This window comes from Periplaneta americana, chromosome 15, assembly GCF_040183065.1.
Source record: "Periplaneta americana isolate PAMFEO1 chromosome 15, P.americana_PAMFEO1_priV1, whole genome shotgun sequence".
Classification (NCBI taxonomy): Eukaryota; Metazoa; Arthropoda; class Insecta; order Blattodea; family Blattidae; genus Periplaneta; species Periplaneta americana.
Window position 1 is genome coordinate 112,216,309 of NC_091131.1, and position 17,987 is coordinate 112,234,295.

Consider the following 17,987-nt stretch of genomic DNA (forward strand, 5'->3'; position numbering starts at 1 on the left):
GAGAACATGGGTCATTGAAGGTACCATTGGAAACTACTTTTGAAAAGAAACAATTTTTACTGAAACTTTTTTTTCCTAACTTTTATTGTTTACTCACAAAGCAACAAAAATGGTATCATCTGAGAAATGCTTATGTTGTTTATGTACATACACTCTTCACAGTAAGTGTTCAAAATGTACGCCTCCCTGTGCTAAACCATTTTCTGACAACCTCCTAACATCCGTGATTGCATTTCAGCACAGGTGAGAGACCCACAAGCTTCTCTGATTCTTTGTTTCATGTCTTCTCTAGTTGTTGAACGCACCTGGTAGACTATGTCTTGGATTTAGGAATTTTAACATGTGAGCAGTCGAGTGCACTATTGCAGTTGGAAAGTTGTACTTCTGCTGCCAACTAGCCTTAGCTGTCCTCATATATTCAATGTTGGAAGGAAACTTGATCCAGATGTGAGACGTTTCTGTTATTTTTTCTGACACAAAAACAATTGTTCTTGAAACTGTACTCTGTTGAACCTCTATTTCTTCTCCTATTCCATTCTGAAAACCTGGGTCTGCCACATAACGCAAGAAAATTCTCATTTTTTGTTTGGAGGTTAATGCTCCTCCATGTCTTTCTTCGTTGTTTCCAATAAAATACTCGCTTAACCATTCCACGCTTTGTTTCTCAAATCTGTAAAGTTTCTTAACCTCTTCCCTTATTATCCCGAGAATACTCGGGCCGAAAAACTGGTTAGTAATTATTATCCTGAGTTTTCTCGTAAACTTTAAAAAATACTGACTACAAATTTTTATCCCGAGTATTTTCGTTTTAAATGTTAATTTTTGCTATTTTTAATAGATGGCCTTAGTATCGACTCGATACCATTGAGCTCTATACTAAAATGGAGGAAACACCGTATGTTAAAATATCGTCCCACTAGGTTCGCGCGTCGCCATGTAGGTGAGGGTATCTCTATCTCTTTCTAACACACTTGCTACAATGGTGTTACCGCCCAAATTCGTGTATGCATATTGAAATTATTTATATTGTGGGTTATCATGATCTATTTCTTTCAATTTAATATGAGCTATGAATTGAATTGGTCATTGCTAGAAGGCCCTTTGTCCAAAAATGTTAAGATCTGAATAAATCGAAAAAAACTGTTTTTAAGAAATACCAATCTTCGTAGAGCAATGTGGTGACTGTCCATCATAAAGGTATATTTGTGCTTTCTGGAAGCACAATTTTTATTTTGTTGTCATATGTAGTTTGTATAATATTATTAATTAAAAATTCAAATTTAAGGGCCTTTTAGCAGTGAACTTAAAATAATTTCACATTTGGTTAAAAATGGAGTACTGTGATAAAATACAGGATTGTAAATTAAATAAACTACCATTATTTCAAGTTAAAAGTATATTTCTCTTCTTAAAATATATTTTAATTACGTATTACAAAGTTTTAGGCCCTTGTTTTAAATCTAACGTGACGATTTCATTCTGTATTTTGTCTATGTTCTGCTAGTGGAGAATTTACAACTTTCTCATAATAAGGTAACTGTTCATGGGGAATGTAGCATAGTATTTTCTTGATATCCTGCATTTTGTCTGGGTTGATTGCAATCAATTCATCATAAGTAGGACGTTGGGGAAGGACTATGTTTTCAATTCCAGGTAGACAAAGAGCAAAGGTATGCCTAATACAACCATCAATGAACTTGGATGTTGAAACAATATGAGGAAGAGTGGCATTGTACATATATTCATAATAACTCGCAGGGGCGAATGACAACTTCGAACACCGAGGTACCTTTCGACCATAAGATTCTACAGAAAGACCTCTTTTGTAAAACATGGGCCACCAGTTAATGAGTGACTTTATTTTTGTGCATGCATAAATATTTTATATATCCTATAAAGATTTAAGTGGCCTAAGGAAATAACATTTTTATGCAATATTCATTTACGTCAGTGATTCAGTATAAATATTCTGAACTTACCTACAATCCTCACCAGTTCGTCTTTCAGCCACCAATTCTCCAGAGTAAGTCACATGTTCAGTGCCTTTAACTTTGGCTTTCTTTAATATATTTCGTTTCCAACTGCAAGTATCACTACATCTCTTTTTGCTTTTCAAACTCTCAGTCTCCATTTTAATTAGCCGAAATTGCGTATAATATAATAATTTGTATTAAAACACAAATAAAGATCAGAGCAGAATAAACAGACCGCTTCAAACAATGAAGATAGCTGATAGTATAGTAAGTATAAAGGTTTGTCATCAGATGGAAACACCGCTAAATGACAAGTTCACAGCTAGAAGGCCCTCTATCCTGGAGTAAGGGCATTTTAGCATGACACGAAAAATGAAATGCTCAACTGTGCGTGTGTATGAAGGCTTGAGGAAAGTCCTTTTAGCACAGATTGTGCATTTATGTGTAAAGATGTTGAATCTGTAGTTAACTCATTTTTGCAAAAAATACGGAGAAAGGGCCTTTTAGCAATGACCAATTCAATTGTCTAAATGTGTACGTAAACATCATAAATGAAATTAAGTATATAATGTGCTCTACATTACTTCTAACTTAGAAAAAAAAGTGCATACTGTAAACTATAACATGATGTTTACTGTCCGGAATGAGTTAGAATTTTTTGTGACCAAGTAGAAGAACGAATTATGAACCATTAGTGTAAAAACCTAAAAATATCAGTTTTTATTGTTACACTACTTTCACTCTAAGACCTCGAATTGTATGTAAAGTTTTTGTCGATTAAAACCTAAACAGATATATAGATATTTTCATTACAACTTAATCAACGAAATGAATATATGAATGCATATCTCACACCAGAAAAGTATGATGCTGATCTTCATTCTGATTCAGCTAACAGAGAGTGGACTCATTGGCTGAAGACTTTTGATAATTTATTTGCACTGTTATTTATTCTTTCAGATTCAGATAAGTTAAATCTTCTCATTAATTACAGTATATATATATATATATATATATATATATATATATATATATATATATATATAATTCTGTTTATGGTTTTATAAGTGAAACTGATACATATGGAAATGCTTTATTTACTCTCAATGCTCTATATAATAATGAAATATATACTACTGTTGTCACGCCAGGAGAAGGCGGCTGAAGTACTTAGACGGGGCGGAGGGGAAACAGTCGCGCATGCGCACCGCGCTGTTCACTGCAATATTCCTGTTCCACAAACATCTACTGCATGTGTCTATGAGTCTTTGCGACTTTGTGAAAATAATAGTGGGGTTTTTATTGTAGTGTTTTATTAGTTTCAACAAGACAATTGTTTTCAGTATGCCACAGATCTTGTATTGCTTTAGTTATCCTTTGCTTTTCGTGTTAATAGTGTTGATAATAATACAGTTAATAGAATTTATGTTATTGTATACTGTTAGTTAGGTTTATAGCAGTTTTTTGTTTATTGTAAATATGTCGACAAAGAGGAAACAAGGATTGACAATCTATAGCGAAGAAAGGAATATTATTAGAAGTGCAAAATAATTCTGTGATGAAGAAAAACAACAACAGTGCCTTTGCATTCCTCTTACGAAACCTACAGCAAAGGTAGAAAAGTACTCTAATCTATCCACAAGAACAATACAGCGTATAAGGAATGAAATGAAAGACTGCACAGAAGAAAGTGCGTTGTCGACACCTGAGGGAGAAAAAAAAATGAAAACGTCCAGACTACCAAAACGCAAATGTAGATGACTTCGACGGGAGATTGACAAAAAAGATATAATTGAGAATTTTTATTTGAAAAAGAAAGAGGGCCACCGGCGTAGCTCAGGAGGTAGCGCGTTTGCCTGCTGATCTGCAGTTGTGCTCGGGAGTGAGTTCGATTCCCGTTTGCGCTGACTACCTGGTTGGGTTTTTTCCGAGGTTTTGCCAAGCGGAAGGCGAATGTCAGGTAATCTATGGCGAATCCTTGGTTTCATTTTGCCAAATACCATCTCGCCATCATCAATTCAATCGACACTGAAGAAGCTAGTAGTTATTACAGTGTCGTTAAATAACAAGTAAAAAAATAGTACCAAGCTGCAACAAACGTGTACCCTTTTACAAGAGAAAATTGATTTGAAATGAAAGACAACATTAAGACGAATACTGAAGAAAAAGGATTTCAGGTGGAAGAAGTGTGCAGCAAAAAAAATTGAGGAAAACACTGTAAATTAGAATACGTGAAGATATCTACAGCAAATAAGAAAGCTTAGGAAAGTGGAAAAACCGATTTTGTATCTGGACGAAATGCGGATAGATAGGCCTACCAATTTAACGTTTCCCAAGTTCTGGCACGATAAAAATGTTATGGGAGTTTTGACTACCGCAAATGTGTCCAGAACACTCATTGTTGTCCATCAGGATGGGGGTGGTGGGGCTAATGGCTTTGTTGAGAGATTCGAATTAATATACACGGCTGGAACATAAACAGACGATTATTATGGACAGATCATACTCCAGAAATTTTGAAAAATGTGATAATGATAGTCATAGCGACAGCACCGAAGATGCGGAATCTTTTATGTCTGACTCCGTTCCCGTGTAGCCAAGTAAGTGGACGAAGTTTTCAGGTCAGAGTGTAGCGTAAAGTTCCCCCGTCCCGCCTATCTACTCCCCGCGCCAACTCATAGCGCGAAGACAGTACACACTTACTTGCAATTAGAAGACAGCAATGTGGAGAATCTATAGAACAATTTATTCAGATACTCCTAACTCTAAGTAAAAATTATAATTTCAAAGCTATAAATCATCATCAAGTATTAGGCCATGTGGCCCGTTACAGTCTCAAAGAAAAATTATCTCTCCAGCGTTTCTGGGGACGTCCCAGCAATCTCTTTTCTTGAGGGAGATAACGAAGCATATCTCTTGGGATTCTGTGTGATGACATCCGTTTCGCAAGCAGTAGTCTCTTTTACCCAAATTCCAACTTCACCTTCACGTGGTGCAACCTGTTTTACACTAACAAGGCTCTGGAGACCGAGTATTGGCGGTATAACCATATCATTTTAATGTAAAGGAAATACATTATTTTCATTACAACATACAAGAATACAAAACAATATGCACTCAACACACAGTTAAACTTAAATTCATATATACTTTTAACCTAATATATACAATATAAAGGCATCTCCACTATTCCCAATATAAACAGTTTCCAGAATATGATATATGCAAGAAAGTGGCAAAATACATATTTAATTCCTTGAAGCAGTAGCTATTGAGACATCATAACGTCATTACTTAGTTCACAATATTACACATTGAGAAAAGTCACCAGCTTATTGAATTTTTGTCTCACAGTGCAACACTTTCCCTCAGCACATATTGTGTCAGATTTTAAAATAGCTCGTAATCTTAGAGACGTGTATAAGGAAATGAGGTCCTTTATCAGTTTGGTCTCATGTAAATCTTCACAATCTATTGCTGCATTAATGGAATGTCCACTAAAATTATTTCACAAATTTAAACATGCATACTGATAAACAGCATTAACAAAGTAGGAATATGTGTTTGGTGAGGAAAAATCTGAAATATTCAGAAATGAACGAAAATGCTTTTCAGTACATTGGATGACCCTAGAAACAGCCTCAGACACATATACTAGACCATCCCTAGATATTTTTCAAACCTTCTTTTAGCTGTACTGAATGTAGTGCTTGAATGTATTCCCATTTAACATTCCCATCATGAGATTCTATAACTTTTTTCTCAGCTAAAGTGTTCCTTGCTAGCTTTAACATATGACATGGGTCAAGGATTATGTGAACTTCACACTCTGAAGATGGATGCTTAAAATGTGAAATATTTTCTGCATTGAATTGACAACCTAATTTCATAAGAGTTTGAATATTTACATTAGCCCCATCACAAGTTATAGAACGTACTGTAACCCCAACATCGTATAATTTGACTAAACAATTTCGTAACATTTCTGAAAGTACATCGGAAGACACTTTATTGACAAGGAAGTATGCCACTGGACATTTAAATTTTGCAGTATATGAAACTATTTACATCACCAATGCTTCCTTAGCTAATTCCTCTGCTTCTACAGAACCAATGCCACCCTGTAACCTGTATACATTTTGTTCGAATCATCCCACACTAACTGCTTCTTATTGACATACTGTCGAAAATTAATGCACATTAATGTAGATGCGGTTTCTTATTACAGTTCTCTTTCAGGTATTGAAATGCTTCAGCTATAAAACCAGTTTCACAATTAACAGAAGAAATCCATGACCTAAGCCTGTTTGGATGTGGTAATGGAAACAATGATCTCACAAACTTATAAGCTTTAGGGGAGTAAAAATGTAATGTAAGAGCACACTGTTTCATTATATCACTGTACCTTTTGCTGGATTTTTCACACTGGGAATTTTGAAACTGATTCATAATGAAATGAAATGGGAAACCACTGAAATTACTTTCTAAAATAGTTTGCAGATCACAGTTCAGACGCCCTTTCTTTTTCAGCTCTGCAATTATTTCAGAAAGGCTACTGATTTTTTTATTCCGGCGATTTAATTTCATTTGTAGTGATTTGATTCTTTTCCTCAATTTAACTTTTGTGGGAGATTGTGGAAGAGGTTGTGTTTGTGTCTGCTGGCATTTATGTGTTTCAGAAGATGGTCCCCTAGATAACGTACACTGAGGAAGATCAAGATCTATTTCAGCTTCTTTCACCTGAAATCAAAATAAAATTGTTCATTATTTGCCTGCTGATTTTTAATTACATGATATCAGTGAAATTAAAAGAAAATGATTGAGATAAGACTTGAACCAAATTATTTAATTATACAAGTTAAGGTCTATTTTGAGTAGATTTCTAAAACTGTTACATTAAACAACTGTAGCGTATCTGTGAATTTGAGCCAATTCATCACCTTTACTCTTTTCCAATGTTTTCAATTTTATTGTAACATTCTCATAAACTACTTCATAGTAAGAAAAAATAGCATTACAAAACAACACTAACAGTTAACCACTAACCTGAGTAACAGTTGGCTCCAATCGCACCAGACGCCATCTCGGAATAATTTTTTTCTGAAGGTGACTTGGGAAATTAAAAATTGTGGGTACTGCATCTTCTTTCAGCAACTTGACTTTAATACCAGGTCTTAACTGGTAGCAGTCGTCTGTAAAATGTTTGCTACAGAGTGTGCTGCTTGTTGTTGGTGTCCATCTATCCCTTCTTATTGCATGAACCCATTTCTTTAAAATTGCAGGCCGTGAAAATGGAAACCTGTTCAAAACAAAGATAGGTCTATTAGAGCAATAGGTTCAAAACAATATAGACTTGGCATCAGACACACATATAATATGATAGGAGAAACAATAATAATAGGATACGTATGACTCGATCTACAACCCAATAATCTAAATACATTTGTGCCTTAACGTGGTAACGCTATAGTAAAGAATTATTATATAATAATCTAAGCGATATAAATAGTCCAATCTTTGATATATCTCCACACCACACAAGAGACCGATGTCTGATTTGTTTTTCATTGTGGGTTAAATGAGGGATAGATAAATAACATGGGACCTGGGTATGTGACGAGGTTAGTGAGTTGAGGTGATACATAAGTGACGTGAGGCCGAGAAATGCAAACAGTTTTTAATGATTTAAGTATGTTTTCTCTCCTGTATGTAGCGTGGGGAAATATCTACATTTCACCTATAAATACTATAATATACTGCAATGTAACAACAATATATCATCACATCGTGTTGAGATCAATGACTAGGTCAGCGGCCAATACTATAGTTTTGAATTCATGTTTTGATGCAAATAGCTTACCTGTGAAACTGAATTCCACTTCCTGGTGTTTGTAACTGTTTACAGCCGTATGCTGTACAGTATTTCACCATTATAATGGCAAAATTAAATAAATATTAATAAAATACGTACTTCTTTCAACAAAACAACCATTTCCCATGTGCGTTAGAAAGAGAGAGAGAGATATGCCTTAGGTTTGCCAATAGTACGGAAGTTACAGGTCACGTTTTTTTCAGCATTTCTCTACAGGAGTTGTGTATCCAGTTTATAATGTTGAGATCACTGCTCGATATGTAACAACACGACTTTCTGAGTTGTTTATAGATGGTATTGCTGACAACTCGATACGTGTTGCAAGACGTGTTTTAGTGTACACTTGTTGGAGCTGACATTGAGTGTGCGTGGTTTTCTCTCGTAGTAATTACTGTTTGTTTTGAAATGTTATGATGGATCGAGAAAGCAGTTAGGATAGTGAACCAGACAATATTTCCATTGAAGATTCAGATAGTGATACAACAGTGTCGAAAGAAAGTGGTGAATCTGAATCTGATGACTAAGGCTAGGATTTTTATGTAATATCAACATACAAAATATGTACATATTTATGTAACAATATTAGGTGAAATATGTAGTTAAATATGTAATATTACACAACAATTTCTTAAAATATGTAATATTAAAGTACATTAAAATTCAATTTTTTATTAATTTTATATTAAACATTAAGTTACTTCAAGCGCGCTTCATTTCATTAATTATATTTTTTCAAAATAAAATGTGATACAATAATTAATTAATTAATTAAATATTTCGATATTATATGTAAAATTTAATAAATTCCATTATTCTGTATGAAAAATGCGAATATATAATAGACATTACACAATTACTTTCATAGTCACTGTTTAAGCTATCTGTCCAATAAACATTATTTTACAGAACTCAATCTACTTACTTCATTTCGAAGTGCAATGAACTATCAGATACATCTCCAAGCTTTCCATTGTCATGGAATGCCGTCGGTCAGAGAGGATGTTCTTGTATGCAGAAAATGATCTTTCCACATCACAGGACGTTGCTGGTGCAAATTTAAGTAGATGAAATTTTTCAGGAGAGATGTCGTCTGGAGGATTCTCTTCTTCCCCACTGAGGATCTTGCACACTGCAGTCACTGTCGAGAAGCCAGGGTTTCTTCTCATAACACACACAAATTTCTTCATTACTCCTGTTCCAACAATCCCTTCAACAGCACTTAACTTTGACTTAACATCTTCCATAATGTCCAGTGATGTCTTTATAATGCTGTCAGCAATGAATCCAAAATTGGTTTGAATATATGCTAATTGGCACTGTACTTTAGAATCACCGAAGGCACTTTGGGCCTCTGTCACTGAAACTGCCGATTTCCCTGGAAACGAATCTATCACAGACTTCACTCCTTTAAAATGTTCACTTTAAAAGCAGGCAGCCTCGATCCACGTATCCCACCTAGTCAGGACAGGTTCAGGAAGCAATTTCATATTTGGCAATTGTTCCCTATAGTACAACACACGTTGGGGGGCTTTAACGAACACTTTCTTGGTGTTTGAAATAATGGGTGAGACAGGTGAAATGGATCATATTTTGATAGAACACACATAAAGCAGTTCTCACTTTTAGCATGTACGCAGCAGCATCAGAATAAAGAACAAGAACTTTATCTTCTTGAATGCCTTCAGGCCACAACACTTTAAGTCCATCATTCACAAAACGAGCCACTGTTGCATGATTTGTGTGTTCCAACACTTTCGAAGAAATCAGAAAAGGTGTGGGGGATATTTCTCCATCCAGCTTACCAATCACAAGGTTGGCAATATAGCGCCCTTTTATATCGGTAGTTTCATCGACAGCGATCCATATATAGTTACTGCCTATATAACGTCGCACATATGCAAGCGCTTCCTCATAACACAAATGCAGGTACTTTTTTCGGAGTGTAGAATTGTTAGGTATCTACCTCCCGCAGTACTTCTCTAAAAATGCGCGATATTTAGGTACCTGGAGTTTGTACCATGGGATATTTGCAGCAACCATAACACTATACATGTCATGGAAGAATTCATTCCTTCCATTTGAAGACTGTTGCATTTGAGACAGAAGCACTTGCTTTTTAGATGTTTGCAGTGCTTTATTCTTAGTATGCAGGGCACTGCAGACATGTTGCTCAAGTTGGGATTTCATTGAACATCCTATCTTATTACAAGCCTGGCACAGAACCACATCACCGTCAGTAGTGAACGAATCATCTATTTTAACCCACGATTTTAACTTCAATGATAATTTTAACACTACAGGAGCCATCACTTGTGAAATGCAATGAAACGCTGTGGTTGCCAAACCAATACTAATGTACAAATTTAAGAATAAATTTTGTGAGGTGCACTTTTTCTTTGTGGGGTGAGAGGAAAGATAGCAACGCCCTTTCCAAACAACAGGTAGAAAAGGAGTGCCTCAGGCACTCACTGGACAACTAAAATAAAATAGGGTGGATGACCTTTCTACAGTAATGCAAACTGTGAAGAAGGAAAGCAGGATGTGAGGTAAATTCCCATACCCTTTTCTCCGCCAGTCCCTTTACAATTTCTTGGAATGCTGGAAAACCAGCAGTGTTATCCTTATTTACGGTACTGAGTGAATAGAATTCTTCCCTGACCGTTTCTCAGCAGCTTTTGAATAGCTTGAAAAATCCGTTTGTGTCAGGTACCAGAGTTTCTAATGTGAACAAATATTGTCATACAGACTGTTTTAAATCATATTGCTCTTACGACATTTTTATTTTAATTAAGAGACAGAATATGTAGTTTTATATAAAAGAAAGTAAACATATGTAATTATTATCAAATATGTAAAAAATGTAATGATAAATTTTCATATATGGTGGGTAAAGTTCTAATTCGTGAAGATTTATCATTTTTAGTTATGTATATGCAAAGGGAAAAAAACATGTAATTACATACAAATCCTAGCCTTACTGATGACTCTAGTGTTGATACACAACTAGCTCGACAATGGGTAGAACTGAAAATATCTGGCGCAATTACTCCTGCTGCACCAAGATTTCCTTTTACAAGTGCCGCTTCTATAAATTTTTATGTGAATCCAGATGGTGATATAACGCAATATTTCAACCTGTTTTTCGATGATATTCTTGTAAATATTATAACAAGAGAAACTAATCGATTTGCACAGCAGACCATACAGAATCAAGGAAATGCAAATACGAGAAGAAATAAGTGGTACCCGACTTCAACAGAAGAAATTAGAGTTTTCCTAGCAATTGTCATTTTGTAAAGTATTGTGCAAAAACCTGAAGAACAACAATATTGGTCCTGGGATCCCATGATTGCCACACCTTTCTTTCTACGTACTATGTCGTACAGAAGATTCGTGCAACTGAAGAAATATTTACATTTTTCGAACAATGAAGATTTTGACTGTGAAACTCACCCAAATCCTAAACTCAACAAAATTTGGGAAGTTTTTCAAAATTTGGAAGAGAAATTCCGAAAGTTTTACACCTTGAACAGAGATGTGGCAATCGACGAGAGTTTATTGTTGTACAGGGGTGTTTGGGTTGGGTGCAATATTTGCCACTCAAACGAGCCAGGTTTGGCATAAAATCGTACATGTTGTATGAATCAAAGATTTTCTATGTCTGGTCTAGTATAATCTATACTGAAAAGAGAGCAGTTATAGATGAAGAATACAAAGACTTACCAATGTCATCCCAGGTAGTCATGACTCTTATGAAACCACTGTTGGGAAAAGGTTATTGTCTAATAACAGACAACTTCTACACATCACCTTAACTGGCTGACATTCTTGTTTCTAAATGCACTGACACATACAGAATAGTTCGAATGTCAAGAAAGGAGATGGCAGAAACTCTGAAAAGTAAAAAAACTGAAGAAAGGAGAAGTAGTTGCATGTCAGAGAGGTAAAGTTATGGCCATTCGCTGGAAGGATAAGAAGGATGTTGTTCTCCTCAGCACCATCCACAACCCAGAAATGGTGATGAAGAATGATGAGCTGAAACCGAAAGTAGTCATTGATTACAATGACACAATGGGAGGAGTTGACCATGTTGATCAGCACTTGGCAGCATATCCAGTCCCGAGAAAAAGAGGCAAAATGTACTACAAGAAGATTTTCTTTCACGTCCTGGAACTTGCTCTTTGGAACTCTTACATTCTGTACACTAAAAAGGGAGGTCGTGATTCTCCTCTGGAATACAGACTTTCAGTCATTAGGAAAATGTTTGAAAACTATTGTCCGAATGTGATATCTCCAAAGGCAGACGACCTGGAAAAACACCACATCCACTCTGTCTTACAGAGAAACATTTTCCCGAATTACTTCTGCCGACTCAAAAGAAGAATGCTCCTACAAGACAATGTACTATATGCAGTTGTGTACGGGACGCAAGGGGGAAGAAGATTCGCCGTGAAAGCAGATATTGTTGCCTGGATTGTGACGTAGCACTGTGCATGACTCCATGTTTCCGTGTGTATCATACCACACTGAACATCTGAGACAGCTGGAGGAAACTCGGCGTAATAAGTTATAATGACAATCATAAAAATTAATTTTTTTGTTATTGGTAATTCCTTTTGAAATGTGTCAGTAATGTTAATATGCGACAATTATGTCTGACACCATGTTTCCGTGTATATAATTCCACATTGAACATTTGAGACAGATCGAGATAACTCGGTATAATAAGTTATAATGACCATCATAAAAATTAATTTTTTTTTGTTATTGGTGATTCTTTTTGAAATGTGTCAGTAATGTCAGTGTGCGACAATTTATGTGTGACACCATGTTTCCATGTGTATCTTTCCACATAAAACATTTGAGATAGCTCGAAATAACTCGGAATAATAATTTTCTTTCTTTTTTTTTTGTTATTGGTGATTTTTTGATTTGGTGATTTTTGACGTGTCAGTATGCAAACAATTTATGCGTGACACCATGTGAATGAGTGTGTATCCTACTCACTCAACTGGTAGCAGTAGAGAAGACAGTGTCGTCTTCACTACTGCTACCAGTTGAGTCACGTAGTATGAATTTGTCTTCACTAATATAATCATTGACTCACATTCTGATTTTAGACTCCGGCTGTTCATTCTCGGACTGCGAAGGTGAAATGTCGTCAAAACAACAAGTCACAATTTCAGAATCACTAAGTCCGTGAGACATGTTTCAGCGCATCCTTCACTGACAACTGTTGATGGAGGAATGATACTGACCTGACTTGACATGTCACAATGTGTAGTAGCGAACATGTTCAAACTGGTTTATGAGTCTGTTGGTCTAATAATGCTGTGTGATGAATTGCAAGAATGGCGAAAAAACATGATGTTGAATACGCTATTGGTAATGGTAGGTAGGTAGAAGCTGTCTCAAGAAACTGGAAAATGTAAAAAGAAATGAAAATACGCGTAAAATATAATCTTAACTAAAATATTAATGGTCACGAAACTAATGAACAACATTATGAGACGTTAAATATCGAAAATGGTCAATTGACCACCTCTGGTCGACCTAGTGTTAACACATGTTAACAATATACTGTATTTATTGAAAATAAGACCCCATCGATTATAAGACTATTCTAATTTTTTAAAGTATTGATTTATAAAAAATATTTTGTATGAAAATATTAGATCCAAAAGGAAATACCTGTAATAGAATTCTAGTGCCATATTCTAAGTGAGACAGTAAGTTTTTTCAGAAAATAGTTGTGGAGAGAATACAATAGATCCCTAAGCCAATAGAGAAAGGTGCGTGGAATACTGTTAGGTTCAGCCCAAGGACAGACTTCACTCTCTTTCAGTAACTTTTAGCAAAAACAATGAGATTCCAGGAGTGTGGAAGCTGGTCGTTCCATTTATTCTTTCTACCTGATCATACCTTTCTCTATTACAGCTTATAAAATCAGTAACTACTGGTAGTCTTGTGTTTCAGTGGCATAGTGCTTTGTGCAATTCAAATACTGCATAACAGCAGCAGTCCGCAGTTGAAATAGTTGACAGTTCTGCATGAAACAGTTTACAGCTATAGATAAGTACATCGTAGTTTGGAGTTTAGCAGCAAAGTTAATATACATATTTTTTAAGAAGTAGAATGACATTGATATAAATCTCTAATTATGTCGGATAAACACAATATATATTAAAAGAAAAGCTTTTGAATAAATAATGTTGAATAAAAACATAATAATTTTGAAAAGCATGCATTTCTTACCTTATCTTTTGAATATAAACTCCATTTGTCTTTCCTTTTGATGTGCGAAGTTCTCGATTATCCTGTCATTGAAGTTGGAAATACTTACAATGTAGTCACGTTCAATGGATAGCATTGCTAGGCCGTTCAGTCTACCCTGGCAAATAACACTTTGCAAAAATGTCTTAACTCTCTTTAACGTAGAGAAGCAGTGTTCTTCTTTCACCTGTGCTCATGGAGGTTGTTATGAGGATTTCCAACAACTTAATTGTCTCTGAAGCTCTCCTTCAAATTATTTCTTAAAAAGAAATTCAGAAGTGGTGTAGCACCCTGAATATTTCTAAAATCTGGCCTCATATACACTATTGACAATTCCATTTGCAGACAATCTTTTTCTAAGCCTGGATATTGTTGGATAGTTGTGGTCAGTTGTTTCGAAGGAAATTCTTTAGAATAAATTTCGAAATGGGATGATGGAAAGCAAGGAAGATGCTACTAAATGACCTATGAATTTAAATCGGCTTTTTGCACTGACAAAAATTACATCACATATTTCTATTGCCACAATACGTGACTGTCTTCCATATCATCTTTCCATCTTCGGTTTGATTCAGAATTGGAAGGATATGCTCCTGCTTCTTCAATTATCTTGTTTACATTTTCTCTCACTTTGCCAACACTAGCTTCAAATGACTGTATGACTTGTTCTACAAACTGAGGATCAGTCAGTTTTGTTTGCAGCTGATTATACGAAATATCAACGTGGGGCATCAGGTGGTGGAAAAAGGTAAGCCAGAAAATGAAGGTTTGGTTGTGCAGCATTCTTCCTATAGAGGAAGCTTGACTTATGGCAGCTGGCTGAGTGAACTCTTCCTGTATTTCTGTCATGCATTCTAGATCATCTTCCAGATGCTCATAAACCATGTTGACTGTCCGACCACGGGTGGGTGTGGATTGCGGTACTTTTTTTTTCCCCCCCGCTTCTTTGTCAAGAACGTCCAGCCTTTGAAGATAGTATGAAAAAAATGCTGGGATTTTTTGCAGATTTGCAAAAAATATTCTGACTTGACTTTTTTGTGAACATGCTTGTTGCATTATTAAATTTAATTGATGGGCATAACAGTGCAAGAAATGAGCTGCAGGATACACGTTTTTAATCTTTTGCTGTACCCCTCCATGTTTCCCACACATTACGTTAGCCCTGTCGTAATACTGCGCAATTAATTTTTGTGGTTCAATAACTGGTTGAATTTCCATTACGATAGTTTGTGCCAAACTTTCTGCGTCATGTCCTGGTGGTAAGAGAAATTTCCAAAACCTCTCCACTGGTACTCCATCTTTAACATAACGAAGGACTAAAACTATTTGTGATTTTGCAGCAGTGTCCATTGTTTTGTCGGCCATTATCGCAACATAACAAGTTTCTTTAATTTCCTTCGACAGTTCTTCATGAATAACTGCTAACATACTATACAGCAATTCATTTTGAATTGTTTTTGAAGCACCTTTGAATTGCGACGAGCCCTGTAAATGATCTTTCAAAGTTTGAGCTAAATCTGCGGTAAACTCAAACCCCGAAATATCCCGCGATTTGTTGAATCTTCCGATTCAATTTACAAAATCTAGAAGTTTATTCTGCACTCCCTTTAAGGGGAGAGGACGGTATTTTTTTTTAACTCTTTTCCTATTTGATGTAAAATATTATTTTTTGTATGTAGAGAGCTCATGTCTATAGCAACTCAACCAAATATCAATAAATCAATCTTCTTAATGTATCCAGCTGTTTGCTCACAACATAAAGTCCACTATAGTCCACTGTAGTCTATTCAATTGTTGTTTTTGAACCAAATATAAATATTTTGAAAAAAAATTATTTGGGAGCCCAGATTTAAGAAAAAGTGTACACAGTGTACGATTTTACTAAACCTGATATATCTAAACCATTTTTAAAGATAAATTCAAACATTTTTTTTACATTTTACTTGTAAAAACATGCTCTACAAACTGTAACAGAATTTTGATATTCGTCCCTACACTTGTAAAATATACAATTAAAATGTAACAACAGTTTTTTTATTTCCTTTTTTGCAAACAGACAGACATATTTTTAAAATAAAATCAATTAGCAAAATTCTGTTACAGAGTTACGGGAAACCACAATCGAAGTTTATCATGTATTGCAAGAATGTAAATCTTACTTTTCTGCATTAGAACTCTCCTGCTCCATATGATAGTCCCTTCTGCTTCTTTCTTGCTTCTTCTGCTCTCATTTTAGCAATTTTGACAGCTTTCCTGTAGTTCTGGTATGATGCAGTGTGTCACTTTTGCCGCTGTTTGTTAGCCCGGTCATCTCTTCGCTTTGCCAATCGAAGAGTTGTGCTTCCAGGGGAAAGTTCAAGTTTGCTCTGCCTATGGGAAGTGGTGTAGGTGTGCTTAAAATTATACTCACTCACAGCTTCACACACAGCTATACTTATTTTCCTTTTGGTGAGAAACTTTTCTTTTGGATATTTGTTCCATATACAGCTGAGTAGGGATTCGTTGGCATTCTTGGTTCTGCCTCTAAACATCTTTGCAATAGGTCGTCAGCTCCAAGTCTTTGGAATACTGGTATCAATTGAAACAGTGATTTCAAGAACATCCCATGTCCAGAAACCAAAATTTTACAGGAGATACAAAAAACTATTTTTCATTAAAAGTATTTGTGCAAGTCGGAATTATTTATTCCCGTTATACATTTTGTCAATATTCCCAGATATTATGAATTTTGTAAGTCTCATCTGTGACAGTTGAGGGGTGTACAAAGTAAGTGGACTTGGGATGTTTTTGAAATCACAGAGTATTATTTTGAACAAACATGTATTATACCATTATTGAACTTTTATTTATAGAGTTTACTTTATTACAAATCATGGGGATGAAAACCAGAACACTTATAATATTTTTATTAATAAACATGTGAAAAATAATTATAAATGTACCCGCTGCACTCCATACAGCATTCTTTACTGATTTTCTGTAACATCATAATCTTCGTCCTCATTGCATGGCTCATCAGATCCAACAAGTGACTTTATAAACTGCGCTGCATTTGATTGTAAGTAGGGGAGAGTCGGGTAGTATCGGACATCGGGTAATATCGGACAGTGAGTTTCTTTCATCTACCACACGATGATAGTATCTGATTGACATGGTTACGTTTCTGTGATGTCACATAGAGAAATGTAACCATGTCATTCAGGTACTACCATATGGTGGTAGATGAAAGAAACGCACTGTCCGATATTACCCGATGTCCGATACTACCCGACTTTCCCCTACATCATTAATGACTTGACATCACCAAGTTTCTTTTGCTGAATTGGTTTGTTGGAAGCCTTACAACTGGGGATTATCGGCTTCATATTAGGCTTCAAGATGCGGAAATACTGTGATGTCATCCCACTCATTTTTTTTGTCAACACTAACTTCATTCATATGGCGTCCATCAAACTTGAATACTTTATACTTTGTAAAACCAAATCTCTCTTTGTCTTTTGTTATGCTAGATTTGAAATATTCCTTGAATCCTGTCTGGAAATCAGTAACTTCCTCTGTTTGTAAGCAGTATGCTGGAAACTTTTTCTTTATTAATTCTATCCATCCTTTATACATTTCCATTGTCTCACAAGTCTCTTCATCTTTTCAATTATGGTGAAGTGCTGGTCGCACGGCAAAAAGGAATGTCCTCTGACTGGGAACATCTGAGTAACCTTCGAAAATCTGTATACATAAGCTTGAGTGAAAAAATACTGCATCATCATCATATTGTGGTTTTGACCAATGCAACCATCTGAAAACAAAAATAAGTTTTTGTAACTTTCAGGAAGAAAGTTATTAATGTAGATATTGAGACAAGAAAGAACTTC

At 35.4% G+C, this 17,987-nt stretch overlaps 1 long non-coding RNA gene across 7 annotated transcripts in view; it reads left to right on the plus strand.

Annotated features, from left to right (window-relative positions):
* Positions 1-17,987, plus strand: part of LOC138715266 (uncharacterized) — a 436,977-nt gene that overhangs the window by 17,376 nt on the left and 401,614 nt on the right. For 2 of the 7 annotated variants that reach the window (XR_011336200.1, XR_011336204.1), the window contains exon 4: positions 12,966-14,493. The exons of 4 other annotated variants lie outside the window; for them this stretch is intronic. This is a non-coding gene — a long non-coding RNA (uncharacterized lncRNA). Of the gene's footprint in view, positions 1-6,212; positions 8,459-12,965; positions 14,494-17,987 lie in introns of those variants that run through there. One more of the 7 variants, XR_011336201.1, reaches the window with a different exon arrangement.